The sequence below is a fragment of the Wolffia australiana genome, chromosome 6, assembly GCF_029677425.1.
Source record: "Wolffia australiana isolate 7733 chromosome 6, ASM2967742v1".
In the NCBI taxonomy this organism is placed as follows: Eukaryota; Viridiplantae; Streptophyta; class Magnoliopsida; order Alismatales; family Araceae; genus Wolffia; species Wolffia australiana.
The window spans coordinates 18,695,522-18,702,701 of record NC_135840.1 but is presented as its reverse complement, the minus strand read 5'-3'; positions in this window follow the sequence as shown (position 1 = coordinate 18,702,701).

Sequence of the window (7,180 nt, the reverse complement as noted above, 5' to 3'; positions counted from 1 at the left end):
AAACTATAAAGTGAGTGACTAGTTCAAGTAAAGAGTAAGTATAACCTGGGCATGTATTAGTGGACTCTTGCTCTTCTAGAAAAAGGTGGATTATCTACTGTATGTCACAGAAGATAATAAAAATTTTCAGTACTGGGAGAGCTCAGACAAAGGAGATATGTGCTACATAGAGGTCGGATGCTCGTCCAACTGTGTGGTCAGTTGGGGGGGGAATTAAGGGGAAGCCACCCCCTCGTAGTTTTCAGGAAACACCCTAAAATATAAATGTTAAATGCGATGTGGCGCCAGGAGAATGAGGTTGTGCAATGTGGGCAGCACTAGACGACATGGTAGGGACCAGAACATTGTGCCATGACATAGGTGGTGCGATAAATCGTGGTGCAATACATCATTTTGACAAAGAATGATGTCTGATAACACACTATATTAATAGCTTAATGTGATGATATTTAAATATTAATTCACATTAAATTGGTTATATATGCCTTTTATCAAGCCTTAAATGATTAAATCTATTTTTAGAATGGTGTTTTGAATTTTATGCATTTGTACATATTTTTAGAATTTTTTCTGCCAAAATATTCTCAAAGAAAATAATTTTTCCAGTCACATTTTCTTAATTTTTTCAACATTATGTACGTAAAGATACGATTTTTCTAAGTCAAAATACATATTTATTTATATTTTTGAGGTTTGTATTTAATTTATATGAAGTTTTAAGCCTTTATTTGCTCCATGCCACGTCTCACCATTAGATATGTTGAGCAACAACCAATCATTTCACGCAAATCATTATGGCATTTTTTACTAATAGTTTATCTCTTCTCTCTCTTTTTCCATGATGATATGGCCCAATGAAAACATGTAACTCAGAGCAATAAATGTAACTCAGAGCCCATGGCTCAAATTTTAAAACAATGATTTTAGAATAATTTTACCAGCCCAACATTGTGCCGCAACAGGCATAGTGCAAGACATGTGGCGCCACATGTATGTGGTGTGCACGTGTCTTACACTCATAATTCATTAAAGAGGCGTGCTGATGTGGTGCACGCTGACGCACCGCCACATCACACATCCTCTTCAGTTTTAAATTATGAAAATATAAAATATAATTAAAAATTTACCTTTTATTTTATTAGAACGTGATACGTGGCATAATGGGATTCGCTAATCGCAAATGATGAGGACTACTTTGGGCCAACGATTACATTAAATACCACCATGAGATAAATCCAAACAAAAGGACATGACAACAGCGATGGTGACGAGCAGAGAAATATTCATATTAAATCAACGATTGAGAATAGTACAGTTCTAGGCTTGGTATCTGACAACCTAAACCTCAGATTGAGCTGAAAAATTTAAGAGTATCTTCGTATTTGTGTCCTCTATCCATCCATAAATTGATCGATAAATTGAGCTCTCAATCTTTATAAAAAGTTCTTTAAGCTCACTTCCTCCTAAAGAGGCATATTGAAAGAAAGTGAATTTTTGAAGCTCTCTCAAGAGTGTTCTTAGTGTCTTGAGTGCTTGGAGAGGATCAATAGAGAAATGGAGAGGCTGACCTGTGTCAGGAAGATGCCTTGATCCCGACAGATAATAAGGATCTAATGTTAGTCTCTTGCCTTATATTGGTCATTCTTCAACACATTCATTTAGGTCGATAATCCATCATCTATATCTACCAAAATCCTTGTCTATCGTTTTCTACCATTCACCTCACATGTCACCTACGCCCTTCACGATCTCGCTCCGTGTCTCCCTCTTCCTTTGTCTAAGGAAACTTAAACGCTGTCTTCCTCTATTTCACTCATCACTCTATTACACTACCTTCATCACTGCGTCTCATGCCATGATCTTTATCACGTCTCACCTTCACACCCTTGTATCTTTTATTAAACCCGATGTTATTAAAACCTAAATTATTGAACCCTAAATCAGATACTTCTTATCATTATTTCTCATCTTGTCTTATCGTCACTTCTTCATATCTTCCTTCATCCTTATCTCTTGTTTTAACTTGCTCCGATCACGACCACTACTAGTGTAATACTCATCTCATTTTTCTTCAATAGGATTTATCCACATATTTTAGCACTGCTTTCATCCTACCGCTATCTATTACACTATATGTATCCCTTCTCAACATCTCATCTTCACCCAATAGAGCTATTTCCCTAAGATTTGTTCCATGTGGGGACGACCCATGCTCATTAGTATCTAGTCAAATTATTCATGAGAATACGTTTTATAAATTTTATTGATAAACTCCAATTCATAATGACATAGTTTATCCTTAATTTTGTGTGTTCAATGGTGGGCCACAACGAGAGCTGCACAGGTACATGTGATAGAAACCATGCTTACATGCCTTTTTAGTATGTTAATATGACCGTATTTCCATGTTTATATGCATTAAATTTGTTGTTTATGTTTGATATCAAGTCTAAACGATTAAATTCATTTTTCGAATGATAGTTTCAATTTTATTAATTTCTAAGAATGTTTTTATTATTTTTATGGCATCATATTCTGAAATAACATATTTTTTAGTCCAAACATGATTTTTCCTAAATTGTTTGGCATTATACTCGAAGACATATCATTTTTAAAAATTCAATATATATATATATATATATATCTAACATTTTTAGAAACTAATATCTATTTTTTCTGGTCTTCTAAAATCAGATAAAATGAGAAAATTGGATGGTTAATAATGATCCAAGTTCAAATCACAATATCTAACAATCCAAAAGGAGTTTCCGGCTGAAATCTTGATCAAGACTTTATTTTCATACATATAGTTGGATCTATAAATGGAGCCTCAGATTTTTTTTATAAACTATCTTTATGCTCACTTCTTCCTAGAGAGGCACATTGAAAGAACCTGAAGTTTTGAAGGTCCATCAACAGTGTTTTTAGTATCTTGAGTGCTTGTAGAAAGTTTACCATAGAAGTGAAAAGCTTGTTCAGCATCAGGAAAGCTCCTTGATCTCGACGGCTAATCTCTCGCCTTGCATTGGTTTCTCTCCTTCACATCCTTTTAGTTAGATCTATATCCTTCTTTTCATCATCTCTTTATCATCAGCGTCCTCCATCATCTCACTGTACCATAGCCATCTCATACCTCGATCTCAATCTCGATCTCGTCACCTTTGTCTCATATAAAAATGCTTAATCATCTAGTCCATCATCATCTTCTTCATTTCACAGCCACCTCTTTGTTCTTTCATCACGTGCATTAATTATTTCATTATCATTTCTTCTTCCACCACTATATTTCACAGTCATCCATCCACATCCACTCACATCCATTCACCCATTTTATCCTCCTATCTTCTTATTTATCTTCTACATCCGCCATCACTTCACATTTTCATTTATCTCACTCTCTTAGTTCCATTTTGATCTATCAACATCCTCCTACCTATGCCTCATACTAAAATTTATATCATCCTTATAAAATAATTATATCACCCTCTCACCACCTCGTATTCATCACATCACAATCTTCTATTTTAATGTATCTCCTCTCGTCCTTCTTTTTTTATATTATTGACAAAATACGTCCAACCCTACGGTTGTCCCCGTAGACTGATCCAGTCGTGCCTTGGTTTCCACCCAAGGGGATTTTATATAAAAGTGTAGTGTTTATCAGTGTTTATAGGCGTGGAGCGAGCGTAAATGTCCCAATTACACATGGACCCTACTCGCCCATGCCTATGCCGCAGTAAAAGAAATGATACAGAAGCGATACCTAGGCAGTTCCGGGAGGAGGCCACTTTGCACCTGCAGCGTGCTGATGCCCCGTTGCGATGGTGGTGCATGGAGTGTCCGTGATCCGCCGCCTTCAGTAGATGTCATTGAGGTGCGTGGCAGGTACAGTAATCAGGTGAGAGGGTGAATGCTCCCGCCTCTAATACTCCATGTTATACACCACTCGCGGGGGCCATCCTTTGATAGGGTGCGATGCATGAGAAGAGCCGGCAGGCCGAGGAGCTCAACATGATGGCAGTCATGAGCCGCCCGAGGGAGATTCTGCCAAGTAAGAAATAGGGAGGTAGGGGTACGAGAGCATACCTGATGGGGGACAATCCGACAAGACGTCTAGACTCATCATCAATCGCATCGTGGAGCCCGAGCAGACGTGAAGAACTCTAGTTTTGGCTACCAAGTTTGAGGAAACTGCGTTTGCATCATGTTATTTTGTGTTTGTGTCTTCTTTTGGTTTTATGGAGTCCCAACCCCGCGCACGGGCCCCTCGTGTCTTTTAGGTCTCATCTCGTCGTTCCTTTTGACTGTAGGGAGGCCCCCTCCTACGTGTGTGCTTTGTTCGATTTGTGTGTTTTGTTTACACTGTTTATGGGGGGGTGCCCATGTTTGGCTTCTCCCCCTAAAGGAGCCCATTAGGGCACCCATAAGCCGCCCTTCTCTTTTACTATAAAAGGAAAAGGAGGAGGGTTCACTTTGGACTTAGAGAATTATGAGAAGAAGAAAGTATCACCTCGTTGTTCATCAGGGGTCTCCCTACACCTCCTCCCTTGGGGGGAAAATACTGCTCGTTATTTTATGTCAACCCACCTTAGGGTGCCTCTGGGGCTTTCCCTCTAGTTCCAGCACCATCACCCCATCTACGTGTGTCCACCGGCCACCTCCCACTTGTTTCTAGGAGATCGAGTTCCCCTTCCCTCCAGAAATGTTTCCACTGCGGTCGTGGAACTTGCACTACCATCGACAGCCGCATTGCTTCCTAGAGGTGGCTTGAGCCCATGTGCCCTCTCTTTGCGACTGACGTTTCGCCCTCAACCCCGATGACGTCCAACAACATCGTTGTGATCGTCCCCCATCCTTTCCCTTGCACGAGGCACGCGAAGGTTGCTTATCGCCTCTCGACTGTTGTCTCGACCCCGTCAAGGACTCCGGGCTCCTGTTTTTCTTTATGTCGGGTCAGCCACATCACCATGTACAACGAGCGTTGAACGCAAGTCTTTGACTGCCCTACATGGTCCTCGATTCCCCCCTACCCCCTTTCGTCCGATTGCCGCTGCATCATCCTGGCCGTTCGTAGTCCTCGTAGGTCACTCTCCGGTACTATGCCCGGGCGTGCAATTGCACCGGTGGCAGTCCTTCATGGGGCCACATACCACCACATGAGATCTGCTCTCGACCATGCGACACTGCCGCACATCAGCATATTGCCTGAGTCAATTATATTTTTGCTACGCCACTACTGCCCTAATGACCTAGTACACTGCACTCCACAGTGTACCTGTCATGCCCTATCGCCGGCTCCTACATGCTATCATCGCCCGACTACGGTGCCAGGTGTCGTTCCCGTTCGAACTGCCCTCATCCATCTTCTCTGGTCATGAACATCCCCTAGATCACCTGGTACCGAACCAAAAGTCTGTATTCCCTAGCCCTCATTAGAGTATCATTACGTCTTTTGCCTGCTCCGCTGCCTCGAGAGTCCTCATACATGTTATAGAATTAGCCACAACACTTATGCTAGGGACCCTATTTGTCAGTGTTGGATTAGCGTCGCTCGCGTCGATGGGCATGGACCCGCCGAGACAGTGAACGTCCCTCACTCCGTCGACCTTCAATCCGATCGCTCGGGTCTTTGGGAGCTTGATCCGACCCCTCGAGTCATTACTTGTGCTTATGTCCCGGATCAATTGGTATTCCACCTTATTCATTGAATTTAAATTACGCATCATTCATACATGTTTGCATCTCACATTCTTGCCTTTCCCCTGTGGTGTAACACGTGCCAAATGATCCTGGATCGATGTGTTGCATCAATATCGAATAGTTTGCAAGGGCATCAGTCATCTGGTTCCCCTTGCACAACTGATGATGGATGCTTGTCAAGCAGTGGTGACACCATATAATGTATGTTCATACGCTCTGGAGACGCCACTAGGAGCATGTACATGCATTGAGCATATCGACTAACAACTATGAGTCTGATTCTAGGATGATATTGTGGAGGTTTCCCTCCTCGTAAAAGAGCAAGCCATCACGTATCGCGATAGCCTTGCCTATTGTGTTAGTTTGGACTCCATAAAAATAGGAAAAAAAGCAAAAAGGATACTCCCTGTGTGATCATGATCCTCCACATTCATCCACCCGCTAGGATCAGGTTCTCTTTGGCTGCACCATCCACATTCAGCTTTAGAATTCTAATTGGCGGCATATGCCAATGACCAATTTGTATCCAAGCGGTAGTGGGAGTCAAAGTCGCCAGAATGCCCCAGTTGTGAAGAAGATCACATGTGGGGGCTGTGTCATAGTGCAAGGGGTGGTATGAGGTGATGTGTGCATTGTATCCATTGATTGACTCGTCTCATGATATCCAAAGCGTGCATGGGAATCCATGCAAAACGAGAAGAATTTTTCCCTTTCCATATCTCTTATAGTAAGTAAGCCATAATGATGTGTAGATAGGGGCTTTTCTTAGAGCGTGTTGACGAGTAAACATCACGTCAAAACACTCTACGGTGTTAGAGTAGTGCACGTGCGTAGAAATGGGCGCCAATGATGTGAGAGTTGGCGCCAATAGTCTAGAGAAAACTCACTATCGTAGCAAAGGTAATCCATAGTCTAGAGGAATATCACTATGGTAGAAAAGGTGTTCCATAATTTACCGCAATCTCACTATGGAGAGAAGTGGGGCAGCAACGGCAATGCGAACTGAGTGAGTGGCTGATACGGGTCACCCGATCATCAGTAGGGAGGCCACGATGGATGAGTCTCCAAAGAAAGAAGGATACATGAGTGATAATCGCAGGATGCCAGATGCGGCGGCCCTAGGGCTGTGTAGAGGATCGCTCCCGAAAATGATCCCAACAGCACCGACAAGAGAAATTTCCATCAAGCATGAGCATTCAAATAGGGCGGAGGGGACACATCCCTATAGTAGTAACCAGAGCCTGCAATTAGGGATCGACAATCGTCATCCGTCACGTCACGCGTCACCGTGACGTTGACAAATCAGAGGGCCCGTGACGGTGACGGTGACAATGACGGATGGTCCGTGACGGTGACGTGACGGCGACGGGGTGGTCCGGACGAGTGACGTCCGTCACGGATGACGTCCGTGATGGTATTTTAATAAGTCTCTCTCTCTCTCTCTTTCGTTCTCTCTCTCTCCCTCGCTCTCGTTCTCTCC